The sequence below is a fragment of the Triplophysa dalaica genome, chromosome 4 (assembly GCF_015846415.1).
Source record: "Triplophysa dalaica isolate WHDGS20190420 chromosome 4, ASM1584641v1, whole genome shotgun sequence".
NCBI lineage: Eukaryota > Metazoa > Chordata > Actinopteri > Cypriniformes > Nemacheilidae > Triplophysa > Triplophysa dalaica.
In genome coordinates this window covers 7,541,221-7,556,455 of record NC_079545.1, presented here as the reverse complement: position 1 = coordinate 7,556,455, position 15,235 = coordinate 7,541,221, and the positions used below count along the sequence as shown (strand labels likewise).

Here is a 15,235-nt window from a genome sequence, read left to right as displayed (position 1 = left end):
TTTTTTGTCCATATCGCACAGCCCTACTACTCTCTAAAAAGTGCTATATAAAATGTTCAGCATGCAACCCTCATAATAACAGTGTAAGTGACTCAAGACCCCCACCCTCAGAAGGGGTAAACTATATACACAAATATACAAATGTTCTGCGCAAGTGTGCATATGCAATTATTCTACCCAAACGCGTATAATAACAACACAAAAGAGCACAGCCTAGCATAAGATTTTTTTATAGTAATTTACTCATTATGGCAGGGTCGAGACCCCCACTTTGGAAACCCCTGCTATATAGCACTAAAAGTGATTATTCGCTCAAATCATACGTTCGATATGAATGGGAAAACGAGATAATAGAAGATTTTTTGTTTTGTTAAGTGCTCAGTACCACGACGACGGCAAACAATATTTTTGAAACTTTAGATATTTCATGAGATCAAATGTGATAAACTGGAGCGACTGTAGTGGGGTCTGTACTGATGGAGCTGCAGCGATGACTGGGAGGCAGTCCAGGGTAGTTCAACGTATCAAAAAGGTTGCTCCCCTTGCCGTTTCAACGCACTGCTTTCTGCACAGAGAGGCGCTTACTGTAAAAGAAATGGAACCCAGTCTTCATGGAGTTTTAGATGGGGCTGTAAAAATCCTAAACTTTGTTAAAGCCAGAGCTGCCAACTCCCAGTTATTCACTGCTCTCTGCGAAGAGTGCACACCCATACATTTATTGCAGAGACACTTGTATTTTAAAAATCATTCAATGTCAAATAACAGTGCATCTATCAAATGTCCTGGAGAAATTGTATAGTTATTTCTCAGCTCTAAATGAGGGGCAGGCAGCTGATTTTCTGTGGATCAGAAACCTCTTCAATGAGAACATTGAAGCAAAGCTTCCAGCTACTCTGCCATCAAAACTTCTGGAAGAGCTTTTAGAAATATGCTCTGATGCCAGCCTGAAAGCCCATTTCAGGGAGGTTCCACCGGAAACATTCTGGTCTGAAATTGCAGAAGAACACCCAGTCTGTCACACTGCTGAAATGAAGGTGCTGATTCCCTTTAGCACCACCTACCTCTGTGAAGCTGGGTATTCAACCATGACATCCCTTAAAACCAAATACAGGACCAGACAGACCCTTGAGGATGATACAGTATGCGTCTTACCCTGTCAAAGATCTCTCAACGCGAATTATACTCACTGCCAGCAGCAATCATCACACTGATTGATAAAGCCCCAGAAATAACATGCAAGTATTGAGGTGCCAGACAGCAGTCATTTTGTAATAGCCTATATTCATTCTTCTTACAACAGTGTGAATACTTTTACTTTTGATATTGCATTTCAAATAAGGCCAATTTACAGGTTACATTTATATAGGCTTACATTTTTAAATTACAAATTGCCTACTGATGTTTTTGTTATTGTATTTTTCAATATTATATATAGGCTATTATTTGTGCATAAACATATCTGGTTATAATTATAAACATATCGTATGTTTGAAAACAAAAAAAAATTGTCATGCAAGAGCAATAATATCATTAAATATGTTGGGGGACCCTAAAATATTTTCTTGTGGAAAAAGGGAGTCTCAGACTAAAAAAGGTTGGGAACCTAGAGTATTAATCTACAGGACCGGTTGGTGCTGGCAGCAAGATCCGTGAAGTTGAGCTGATCATCGATTACCACTCCTAGGTTTCTGGCCGTTCTGGAAGGTGTGATGGTTGATGAGCCCAGTTGAATTGAGAGGTTGTGATGAATCTTTGGGTCGGCCGGGATTACAAGCAGTTCTGTTTTTGCATGGTTCAGCTGCAGGTGTTGGTCCTTCATCCAGAGCGAAATGTCACTCAGGCATGATGAAATATGTGCAGAAACAGTCGGATTGTCAGGCTAAAATGACGAGTGGAATTGTGTATCATCCGCATAGCAGTGATAGGAAAAGCCATGTGACACACATACAATTTAAATCCCTGTTGGGGGTGTGGGGGCATCCTCCCCCATAAGAATATTTAGTTATTTTAATATTTAATTTATGCATTCTGTTCCACTATGACAAGAAAAAAGGACAATATTTGCTTTAAAGCAACACTTTAAAATAATGTCTCCAAAATTATTTTAGTGGTAGAAGAACTCTTAACCGGATGAATTATAATGCCGCTGCTTCCTAAGCAGCCTCAGAGTGGCTAAAACCCCACTCTGTAGGTTCATTTTTTTATATATATATTTTCAATATCCACCCACCCCCCCATGTTCCGGAAAAACTCTATGGATGGTCAAAATTTATAGACGGCAATATTCTCAAACAGCAACTAGTTTACAGATATGTATGATCGAATGGTCAAAATAAGCGCACACAATAGCCATATAAACGAGACCTGAAGTGGCAAAAAAACAAACAGAAAGCAGTGTTAGTGTGTGTTATAAAAATCTTTCAACCAAAACTTTTATGTCTTCAGCCCGAAAGTTAAAATCCTGTCAGGTTAGCAAGCTTGTTGTTCCCCGTTTTTACATATTATGTCCATAGGCAAAGAGTAGTAGGTCTTTTGTGGCTGTTCAAATGTGAAAATGTTTTCTTGTACAGATTGGGCCTGCTGAGTGACTGCAGCGCTTTAAATCCATGAGAATCCCTTTCAAATACATTACATCCGCCCTGTACCTACGAAAACCTTATATAGTTTAGTTTCCCATTTAGGAATAGTTTGTTGAAACGAAAAAAAACAGTGTAAAGCATACAAGCTGCTGTGTTTGTGCTTTCGCTCGTAGGGCTGGGTATCGAGTTTGAAACTTTTTACCAAAATTGCCTTGATAACATCGAGTATCAAAAAATGTCTTGTCGTTCGATTCCACATTCCGATCCCAATAGAACCTTAATACCGAAGATCTGGGGACTTTGTCTGCTTTCTAGCCGGAGACCGCCCTAGAGCCCAAATTACTGACAGGTGTGCAATGATGTTTCGCTGTATGATGTTTAATGACTAGCTGTATGCCCAAGCAGAGAGACCCAGAGACTGAGCATGTCACCCAACGTTCTCAAGTATGCAAAAAAATGCAGTTACATCTTCAAACTGCTGCACGCATCGGTATGTGTCGAACACAATTTACCTTCACAGTTATCATTTACAGCTGGGGTCATGGGTCCAAGATGGAATTGTGTTCGGGTTGTGCAGACAAGAGACGAGGGAGATCTTGCATTTAAAACACTGGCCAGGTATACTGATACATTACGCTGCTTACATTCACTTAGATGTATGTGTTATTTTGGCCAAGGCGTGAATGGGAACGGTACGCTTTATAGGAAATTTATACAGGCTGGATTAGGGCTGCACGATTTGAAGAAAAAATCTAATTGTGATTTTTCTGACCAAAATTGCGATTTGCGATTTAAATGCGATTTGATATTAAAAAAAGCTAGGTTTTGTTGTGTTGGTTTTAACAGCATGCATCAAAGAAAGTCCAAGCAAAATCACTAACTATTGAAACGTTATCCCACTGTTTGCAAAAATGTCATGACAAATTAAGAGAATAACAGCAGTATCTTAAATACTTAAATTAACAAGTATAAATAAAACCTTAAACTTTTAAGATCCCAAACACACTGTAAACAATTACAGTTATGTATGGCGTCTGTTATTTTGGCCTACCTTTGTGAAAATTTGTCGTAGAGTGTGCTAATTTCAAACGCGTGAGCAATCGTGTCGCGAGGTCGACACAGACTTTCAAAATAATTCCAAACATAAGCGTTGCTTTTTCTTTTAGGTACCAAGTCGTCTGCTGCTGCAGGACTTTGCGCTTCAGCAGACATAACGTTACTTTGTTGCGAATTTGAACTGCTGCTCCCGGTATAGTTTTCTCTGATATAGATATCCGGACCCGATCGTAACTTTAATTACTCAGCAAATTTTCTAGCACTGTCTTTGTCTGTAAATGCTTAAATCTAATCTTTCGAGTGATGTACCATATTAGAGGTACCAGTTTTATGGCTTTCATATACATACAGTGTCTCACTGTCGTTGCATATAACATACCCAGTACTTGATTCGTTAAACCACTTCGGTGAAATGCTCCCACACGGTCCTTATCTTTCCTACCTTTTGTTTTGTTTTTAATTCTCCCTTTTAAAATTTCTCTCGGATCCGTTTTGCCTCCATTTCTGCTTTAAGAAATAGACCGTCATCTACCGCCGCCACGCGCGCATTTGTTTTAAATTACTGCAAATTAGCGCCTGATTAAAAATGCATTTAAAACATGTTCGTATTTTTTGAGAAATTTTGTTAATATTGTATATGATATCATCCACCCGCGACCCACCCGCAATTAATCAGAATGGTTTTTTTATTACCCGACCCACGGATCATCCATCCACAGCGCCCACGGATATAACCGCCATCCGCGCATCACTAAAGTGTTAAAATGCGAACTATTGGATAAACGTAAAATTGCTGTCAAATACTACGTAGGTGCATTATCTTATTTAAAGACCTTTTAATCGGAAAAATCGCAACTTTTGCGATTTGAACATCGCACTCCTTCAAATTGCGATTTCGGTTTAAAAACGATTAATCGTGCAGGCCTAGGCTGGATGATAACCACCAGTCACTCTCGGAAGCACCGTTTGTATTTACAATACTCAAGTAAGCTTACGGTCGGCTCACTGTATCTCACTGAACAGTATGGGCGCCAAGACAAGTGCAGCAGTGGCAACATGAAGTGAAAAGAGGATAAATCTAAAGATATTTTACAGAAGTAACGTCAGAGAGATCAATTTATGCATTCTGTTCCACTATGACAAGAAAAAAGGACAATATTTGCTTTAAAGCAACACTTTAAAATAATGTCTCCAAAACACGGCTCAAACACGAATAAACGCAGTTTATGAATGACGAATAGTTACAGTACCGGTAAAATGGCATGGAATTCGAGTTGATTAAAGCTACTAACGACAAATGTGACGACCTGTGACGTCATCCTCCTATCTCTCTCTCTCACTTTCTGCTCCACCTGGAGGTAGAGGTCTTCACGGATCCACTTAGAACCAAAACCCGAGGGCAGACTCGAGATCCCAGCAGGTTCGGATCTAAAAGATTCACAGGTGCCCACGGACACAGGTTGGGTATAATATGAGTGTCTTCGGATCTCGGGTAATTTAAGAACAGTTACCAACTCAAGAAGTCCAGCGACTTCGCGTGGCTGTATAGTAGGCTTATTTACGTTGAGCCAGACCTTTCAATCAAGATGTCTTATTGTTTTGCGTCTTTATCCTGAGTTTTCTGTTGCGCCATTTCCCAGAGTTGCCAAATGCAACAAGAGGGGCAACTTATTATCATATTATATTTTATTGACCTATTTAATTTTTCATATCCACTGGTTCCACGTCTAGGGATCGGGTTGTCGAGGCCCCCGCCTTCGACTACCACCCGATCCACTTTGCACCGGCCCCTTACGGTCCCTCCTGTAGGTGGTGGGTCCACGGGAGGGTGGCCCCACGTCGCTCCTTCGGGCTCAGCCCGGCCGGACCCCATGGGGGAAGGCCCGACCACCAGGCGCTCGCATACGAGCCCCAACCCCGGGCCTGGCTCCAGGTTGGGGCCCCGGCTGCGCCATGCCGGGCGACGTAGGGTTCATGGGAGTTTGCCCAACCAATCCACATGTGTTTTGTGGATTTGGAGAAGGCATTCGACTGTGTCCCTCGCGGCATCTTGTGGAGGGTGCTCCGGGAGTATGGTATTCGGGAACCTTTGCTAAGGGCTATTCGGTCCCTGTACGACCGGAGCAGGAGCTTGGTTCGCATTGCTGGCAGTAAGTCAGACTTGTTCCCGGTGCATGTTGGACTCCGGCAGGGCTGCCCTTTGTCGCCGGTTCTGTTCATAAATTTTATGGACAGAATTTCTAGGGGCAGCCACGGGCCGGAGGGCGTCGGGTTTGGGGACCACACGATTTCATCTCTGCTCTTTGCAGATGATGTCTTCGTGCTGGCCCCATAAGACCAGGACCTCCAGCATGCACTGGGATGGTTTGCAGCCGAGTGTGAAGCGGCTGGGATGAGAATCAGCACCTCCAAATCTGAGGCCATGGTTCTCAGTCGGAAAAGGTTGGCTTGCTCACTTCAGGTAGGTGGAGAGTTCAAGTATCTGGGGATCTTGTTCACGAGTGAGGGAAGGATGGAACGGGAGATTGACAGACGGATCGGTGCAGCTTCTGCAGTAATGCAGTCGCTGTACCGGTCTGTCGTGGTGAAGAAGGAGCTGAGCCGCAATGCGAAACTCTCGATTTACTGGTCAATCTACGTTCCTACTCTCACCTATGGTCATGAGCTGTGGGTCATGACCGAAAGGACAAGATCCCGGATTCAGGCGGCCGAAATGAGCTTTCTCCACAGGGTGGCCGGGCGATCCCTTAGAGATAGGGTGAGAAGCTCGGTCATCCGGGAGGAGCTCAGAGTAGATCCGCTGCTCCTCCACATCGAGAGGGGCCAGCTGAGGTGGCTCGGGCATCTTTTCCGGATGCCCCCTGGACGCCTTCCCGGGAAGGTGTTCCGGGCATGTCCCACCGGGAGAAGACCCCAGGGAAGACCTAGGACACGCTGGAGGGACTATGTCTCCCGGCTGGCCTGGGAACGCCTCGGCGTCCTCCCGGAAGAGCTGGAGGAAGTGTCTAGGGAGATGGAAGTCTGGGCATCCCTGCTTAGACTGCTGACCCCGCGACCCGGCCCCGGATAAGCGGAAGAAAAAGGATGGATGGATAATATCCACTGGTTACAACTGAAAGACGAATTCTGAAATCAAAAAAACATAAAAAATAAACGGAGCAGCGAGCCGAACTGGTTACCAGGCCACAGGGATTCGTTTCTTTAGCCTTCCTCTGATGGTCAGGCTGGTGTACAGGGCTGCAGTCACACATCAAAGACGTTTACATTCGGATCCAGTCTGAAAAGAATGTATCCTGGGTAAGGTCGGACTCGGGTCTAACTTTATTGGGTCTATCTTGGGTCAGGATTTTTACTGAACATCGGGTTCGGGTAAAAGTGATTTGAGTCATTTCGGGTCAGGTAAAGATCTTTGACCCAAAATGACCTCTACCTGGAGGCTACTGCCACAGAGAGTCCTTCAACAACACACCTACCACACAGTGAAGGCAGTGGCGCTAAGAGTGGTACTCTGACAGGTGAGGTTAACCTTTAACAAACAAACACAATCATATTTTTGTATTGGTCCATTCACTTGTATTAATTAAGTTAATGTTTCTGTGTGCAGTGATTTAGTCATGTGAACCAGGACATAAGTACTTGTTTGAATGTATGGCTGCAAAAAGTTAGTGGATTCAATGCCAAAATGCAAAAAAATAGCGGAGCTTTGACTGGGGCTCCAACAGTTAATGTAACGTTTAGCAAATAAAAACAAACAAACACAATCGACTTACTCGTATTGGTCTGTGCATGTGTATAAGTTATTGTTTCTGAGTGCGGTTTAAGTTAGTCCAATCATTGGGACCTTCCGTTAGATTTTGTTTGGATGCAAGTTGGGGCTAAAGACTTCACAAAATTTGTGCTAAATGCTTTAAGGCTGATAGTAACTGATTAAGAAAATATAAAGACATCCTATATTCTTTAATTTCATTTTCAGAACAAAATTAACTTCTGCATTTATCTTTATTTGTTTACCAAGGAGGCCAAAGATCCGCCCTTCAAGAGCCGTTTGCTGTGGAGGTCAGAGATGACTGCCAGCAGCACTACATAGAAGATTCAGACACATAAACACTGCAGATGACTTCCATCTAGGCTGTCCTCATGACTCCAGTAACCTTTGATGGTGTCTGATGTGCCAGCACCATCCACACCCTCAGAGCGTACATTTTCTACTGCTGGGGACAATATTAGTTAGGAGCACTCTTGTTTGTCTCCATTAGAAAGTAACTTTGTATTAGCACCCATTGTATTATTGCTCCTCTATGACATATCGCCTATTGCTCCCTGAACTCTCTGTAAGTTGCTTTGTATAACAGCGTTTGCTAAAGAACTAAATGTAAATGCAAAATGTAAATGTTGTTTAGCTGGCTTACTAATGAACCATCTTGTGTATGCAAATGATTTGCTCCAAGAAGTGCTGGCTGCCAATAGCCACTGAATATATACTGTATATTTACAGACGTTCTCAAATTTGTTGGTACCACAAAAAAACGGAGATTGCACAATTTTCTCATTGTCGTTTCCTTATTTAATCGAAATCAGACTTTGCTTTTGATTTTTTATTTAATATAATATTGTAAATAATAAAACAAATGAAAATGTCAAGGACCAAAATGATCCCCTAACCATATATTTTGTTGCACAACCTTTAGAGGCGCTCACTGCAAGCAAATGTTTCCTATAGCTCTCAATAAGACTTCTGCACCTGTTAACAGGTAGTTTGGCCCCCTCTTCCTGAGCAAACTGCTCCAGCTGTTTCAGGGATGGGTGTCTTCTTCAGACTGCAAGTTTCAGCCCTTTCCATAGATATTGGATTCAGATAAGGACACATAGAAGGCCACTTCAGAATAGTGTTATCACAATACCAAATTTTTGACTTTGATACAATACCTAAGAAAATTATTTCTATACCAATAATAAATCAATACCATTAAAAAAAAACAGGAAGTAATTAAATAAAAAACACAAATTCTGTTATTTTATTTTTTAAACCCTACAACATGCTTTTTGAACATGTCTTCCCCCTTATTTAAGAATAACATGTCACAACACTGCCCTGCGATGGGTTGGCACTCCATCTAGGGTGTATCCTGCCTTGATGCCCAATGACTCCTGAGATAGGCGCAGGCTCCCCGTGACCCGAGGTAGTTCGGATAAGCGGTAGAAGATGGATGGATGGATGTCACAACACATACCTACATATGAGTGTCAGGTATAAATCTATGATACAGTTCTAAACGTGAACCTGTCTCAGTGTTTGCTGCCTGCTAAGGTGAAACGAGAAAATAAATTGTTTTAACTTAAGACCTTAAGACCTTAAAGCATGGTCAAATTCATTCACTTCAATACATTAAAAATATTACATAATGCATTCTGACAAGAACTAACAAAAAATGTCTTTTTACAGCATTTATTAATTTGTTTATGTTACATAATACAAATCTAGTTGTTTATTCATATTAGTTCATTAACAAATGTTAACAAATACAACTGTTAATATTAAATTGATATAAATATTTAATAAATAATTTAGAATTTATTAAATCTGTTGAAACAAAACCATTAAGATGTGTAACTGCTGTAAAAGTCTTCCCCTTTATTAGTTCATGTTGGCTAACCAATGTTTAGAAATGGAACCTAGTTGTAAAGCATTATCAATGCTGGGAATGTTGGCCTGTCACAAAATTAATCAAAAAGCATTATTCAGCTTTTCATATATTGACTTTGACACGCTTTAACTCTGCAATGATGACCCTTTGAGCATCTGCTTCACTGATAAGCCGTGAAAAGACGGAAAAGGCACTTATGTTTGCCGCCATTACTTCGAATGTCACCCCCGATATCTGCTGCACAAATACGAGGAAGGAGAGTTGTACGCACCGCACACACATACGCATGCGACAAATGGACACATTTCAGAATGCGTTTTCTGTGAATCGCGCACATCATTAAAGTACCGGTAACAAATAAATGAGAAATTTGTATAGTTTTAACAGATGGGTATCGCAATACATTTCTAGTACCGGTCTATCATGCAACACTACTTCAGAATAGTCCAATGTTTTGTTCTTATCCATTCTTAGGTGATTTTAGCTGTGTGTTTTGGGTCAGTATCCTGTTGGACGACCCATGACCTGCGACTGAGACAGAGCTTTCTGACACTGGGCAGTACGTTTCGCTCCAGAATGTCTTGAGATTTCATTGTGCCCTGCTCAGATTCAAGGCACCCTGTGCCATATGCAGCAAAGCAGCCCCGAAACATAACCGAGCCTCCTCCATGTTTCACTGTAGGTATGGTGTTCACTTCATTGAAAGCTTGATTTTTTTCGTCTGTGAATATAAAACTGAAATGACTTGCCAAAAAGCTCCAGTTTTGACTCATCTGTCCAAAGGACAATCTGCCATAAGGATTGTGGCTTGTCAATATGAATTTGAACATATACCAGTCTGGCTTTTTTAAGTTTTTCTTTCAAAACTTGAGTCCTCCTGGGTCTTCTTCCATGCTCAAAAAGCAACGGATGTTGGGATCAGAAACTGGCGCACCTTAACCTTGGAGTTTAGCTTGTATCTCTTTGGCAGTTATCCTTGATCTTTTTCTACTATTTGCACTATCCTTCTGTTTAATCTGGGGTTGATTTGCATCTTGAGGCCACGCCCAGCGAGGGTTCCTACAATTCTATGGCCTTTAAACTTCTTAATAACATTTGCAACTTTTGTCACAGGAACATTCGATGCATGTTTCAAAAAATTAAGTGATCTTCAGTGAGGTTTTGTATCGATGCTTGATTTCACACTCCACATGAATGCTTCGTAGTCATATTCTAATGTTTAGAAAACACAGGCGCGCTCTCATGGGTTGTTGAGAACTGAATTTGCAGCTCTTTTTTTGGTGAAATTGCAATGTTTTTATGATTTGGTAAAGCGATCTAGTAATAGAAATGCAATAAGATGTAGGGCATGTTGCAAATCAATATTACAAACATGCATTAGGCTTTACCTCACGCCAGAGAGAGTTTATTATGTGCGGGATTTGAGTTTTCAGCACAGGAAAGCTCTTGTGATGCGCGCGGCTCTGGCTTTTCCTCACACCAGTGAGAGTTTATAATGTGCGGGCTTTGAGTCTTCAGCGCATGAGAGAGCTAGTGATGCACCAGAGAGAGTTTTATTGCGGGCTTTGCCTCAAGCCAAACAGTTGATAATGTTGAGTTTTTAGTGCTAGAGAGAGCTTGCGATATGCGTGGCTCTGGCTTTTCCTGGCAGGAAGTGTTTAAAACCAGCGCATGAGTTGTTTCCATTTGGCAATTAAGTAATAACAGCGCATGCGGGCAATGCATCAATGACGCATTTGGATGAATGATATTGACTTATGGCAATAGTTTACTTTCTCTCGTTTAAAAGGTTGCGGTGGTAAGTAACAATTTGCACTTAACTTAAACTCTGACAGAATGCTCATTTCAGTCAAGCATGAGCATTTTCTAGACACTAAAGCTTTTGTTTTTCTCAACAAATCCAGCTTGTCATGGATAAATGCGTAATTACCCCGCCCCTTGATACTATCGTGTATCTGCGATCCAGAGTCTGGCGAAAGAAAACGATCTGACTATAGAGAATATCGCCGAACACTAATAAGATGTTAAAAAAATATTTATATAATTTTCTTAATAATGATAAATATGCAAACCTCTTTTTTGTTCTTTTTTAGTTTGTTTGAATGTTTTTTCTTTTCAATGAAAGGTTTGCCAAATCATCCAATCAAAGTCATTTCAAATGATTTCCCATCTGTCTTTTTTAACTTCTCACAACAATTAGACAAATGTCTAGCTTGAACTATGAATTTACTAGTTGAGTATTTGCAGATAAAGGACAAAGGAAACACACCGTGGCACTAGGGATGCTCCGATCCACCTTTTTTGCTTCCGATACCGATTCCGATACCTGAGATTCAGTATTGGCCGATACCGAGTACCGATCCGATACTAAGGTAACATTTTTAAAGTGCACAATTACTTAATAAACTGTGTGCATTGCTGTGCAAGACATCAAGCTCGACTTAACATTAATTTCCTGACCCCGTAAAACAAAATAACAAACAAATGATTCACAAATTTTGTGAATTATTTATTAAACCAGCAAAATAAAACAAAATGTTCACTATCTTAAACTTGAAATTCAAAATTAAAGTGCAAATTAAGCAGCTGAATAAAACAACAGCTTCACTAGCTTGATAGACAAGTATTAATAAATGGAAACAAAATCTCTTAATAACTGTTATGTGCAAATATAATTTAAAAAATCAATGCACAATAAACAATAAAGCAGCTGAAATTGAGCAAAAAAGCAATAGCTTCACTGCTTTAGATATTCAAACAGGAATCAGCTCTTTTTAATGCTTTAGTCATTAAAGCAAAGTCCACTAAACTAAGCTAAAGTTTAGTGGAAATCAAATTTAACATCCAACACCGAAAGATAAACAAAACACTAGCTTCCCTAGCTTGTGCTGCACATGTAAAAATAAACGGAAAAAGATATAATAGTTTAGTCGGTGCAAATAGAAATTCAAAGTCAAATTATCCACAAAACTCACCGAATTAACATCTTTATTTTTTTCGTATACATGTTTGCAGACTTTTTGGTACAGTTCAGGTCTCAGTTACGCTTCACAATGTCGTACCGCGGCTCCAGGTGGTTTATAAGGAGTCTGAAGACATTGTTCGCAACGACGGACAGCGGTTGCAAATCCATTACCATGAAATTCAAAATGCTTTCAATGATTTTCGCTGCTTTCACACTACTAGATGGAAATTTCTGAATTATTTTCGTTGTCTCCTCCAAAGTTAGCTGCTTCGTACCGTCTCGTTTTAGTTTCTTCAGCTTATTGAACTCGGCGTGCTTAAATTAGTAGTATTATAATGAACAGCTTTATCACCACCCCTCGGAACATTTACTTCGCATGTATTGCAAACAGCGGTGTAACTTGTTGGCGTAGCTGTTCTAAAGTAAATCTAAATGGCAGATATTTTTTGTCGCTCCATGCTGTTCGCTGCTCAATGTAAGCTATGTTCGCTTGTTCACGCACACTACGTAAAGAGCACGTTGCTAGCGTATGATGTCACACGCTTCGCAAAGCACAGCCACGAGAGAGTTTAAGCGCCGGTGTCTCCAGGAACTTTTACATCGCCTAGCAGAAATTTTATGTAAGCTAGATCGGGTATCGGTGCAATTTTTTCACCGATACCCGATCTAGAATTTTATTCAGTATCGACGCCGATTTCCGATACAAATATCGGATCGGAGCATCCCTAGGCACTTGCTTTTTGTAGTATCACTGTTCTACCATTAGGTTTTCTGCGTAAGCATGCTAATAGGTGTGCGTATATTTACGCACATTGCTACATAAAGGTACAAATTGGTAAATCCGTAACTTCGCTTGAAACTGTTCCTACGCACTCACTACGCACACATCTGAGCGTACGCACTGTTGATAAACAGGCCCCAGAACTTTTCAAATTTTTATCTGCCAGCGTAAAAAGTAAAATATTCAATCACTGATGACATGCATGATAATGTGGACATACAACACTGAGTTTTACATATACATAGACATAGACAAACTTTGTATTGCAGACGTCTGTCAGATGTAGTGCGCTATCAGTGTTTTAGATCCTAATGAAAAAGTCTAGCACAACCATAATAGACTCTGTCTCTCTCTCTCTCTCTCTCTCTCTCTCTCTCTAACACACACACATCATGATCTTACCAGAATGATCCTTGTTGGTGTTATATTATTGATATATTTGAAATGTTAAAAAAATTACTCACAGACTTTTGACTCACAAAAGCAAGAAAATCATACGTGTTTGCAACAAAATTGGATTGATTAAGTAATCAAGCAATTTTCAGTTTTTAGGTAACAAGCAATGTTTATTAACAAGTAACGTACTGACTGTTATCCAACCATCAACTGTAGCAATGTTCGTGCACTGGATGAGATCTTAAGAGCATTACATCCACGTCGAATCCTCATTTATACAACCGCCACCAAATTTCCAAAAGCTTACAATGAACGGATTAGTCATCCAAAAGCACGACATTGCAACCGTTTCATACCGGTTATGCCTTAAAATGATATCCCTTAGCACTTATTAAATTCAAATGCCTTGTGTTGCCATTAGACACTAGAGCATTCTTCTAATATGTTCAGAGCTGTGTAAAACGATGACAGCATCGTTCAGAATTTAATGATGCTTCAGCATCCGCTACCTGCTACCCTGACCGCGCTGACTACAGCTCATTGAGCACTAGGTGCCGCAAGCCGCATTAATGGGGGAAAAAACAATATTAAAACAGGCTATAGACAAAGACACCTAAGAGTCAAACACATGTACATTAAGCTTTACTGTCAAACCGGTTACACGTGCACAAAATGATATGTACCCTGTCTGATATCACTACACGGTTGTTCAATCCCCCACCTGCACACGCACAACATATGTTCCTGTTAAACTTATGTCTTTACAACAATTAAAAATCAATGGGGTTGTTCTTAAAGGACGCGTTGCTCCCTTCAGAAACAGCATGACGGAGAACAATGGCGTGGAACAGAACGCATTTTAACCTGACAAGCCGCCTTTTGTCAGAGGCGATAAAAACGTCCCCCTGAAGCCTCTCTGCCATATAAAAAATAGATCAATACAGCGCAGATGTAATGCAAGAACGCGCACTTCGGATCGTTCTTTATGTGATGCTTTTCCAGCTAAGCGAATCTGATCTTGGTCATATTTCTGCAAAAACAGAGCTAACCTAGTGAAAAGTCGAAGCTTTACGCTGGAGTTGCTCTGCTGAATTCTGACAACGTCTGTTTTCGATTCGCACGAATTCACACAGCGAAGCGATTACGTGCGATGGCCAGCACTGTTTAAAAACAGCTCATACCCAATACATTGACTGACGAATTATACAATGACACCCTTACCTTTTTTGACTGTCTATCTGTCCATCCATGCTTACGAAAAACAGAAGGATCTGTATTTCCCCAGAATTGCAAAGTTCCATCCGTTTCCATCCAACCAGGAGAAAAAAAACAGTAATTTGAACCTACTGTCAGTCAGTCAGTCATGGTTAAAATACCCCTTATTGATCTCCCCCATTCACCGATCATCTGATATTCACTATCGTTTTTTCTTTGCTACAAAATCCGCCCCCTGCTACGTAGCAAAAAACACCACAGTTAATGAATCATGCGTGCGTATATATCGCGTCGATAAAAAACCGTAATCGCCCTTAAATGCATATTTCCCGAATCCATGTCCTCTTCTCAGGGCATCACTTTTCCTTGTTAGTCTGAATGCATAATTCAGGCTCGGTTCAGAGCAACGTGATGACTGATTCGTGAACGAATCGTTCTTTTCAGTCGGTTCTTCTGAATGATTTCTTCGGACAAACGTTTATGCTGCAAGAGAGACAACTAGTTTTTGAAATAAGTATTTCAGGTGGAGTCATCGACAACGTTTTAAACAAAAATAAAATTTAAAACAAACATAATACATGGTATGAAACTCAATAAA

At 40.7% G+C, this 15,235-nt stretch overlaps 1 protein-coding gene across 2 annotated transcripts in view; it reads right to left on the bottom strand.

The window, feature by feature from the left end:
- Nucleotides 1-14,995, bottom strand: part of flrt1a (fibronectin leucine rich transmembrane protein 1a) — a 52,978-nt gene extending 37,983 nt beyond the window's left edge. For both annotated transcript variants that reach the window (XM_056747134.1, XM_056747133.1), the window contains exon 1: nucleotides 14,644-14,995. The gene's annotated coding sequence lies outside the window, so the exon portion shown is untranslated. The remainder of the gene's footprint in view (nucleotides 1-14,643) is intronic.
- Between the last annotated feature and the right edge of the window lie 240 nt (nucleotides 14,996-15,235).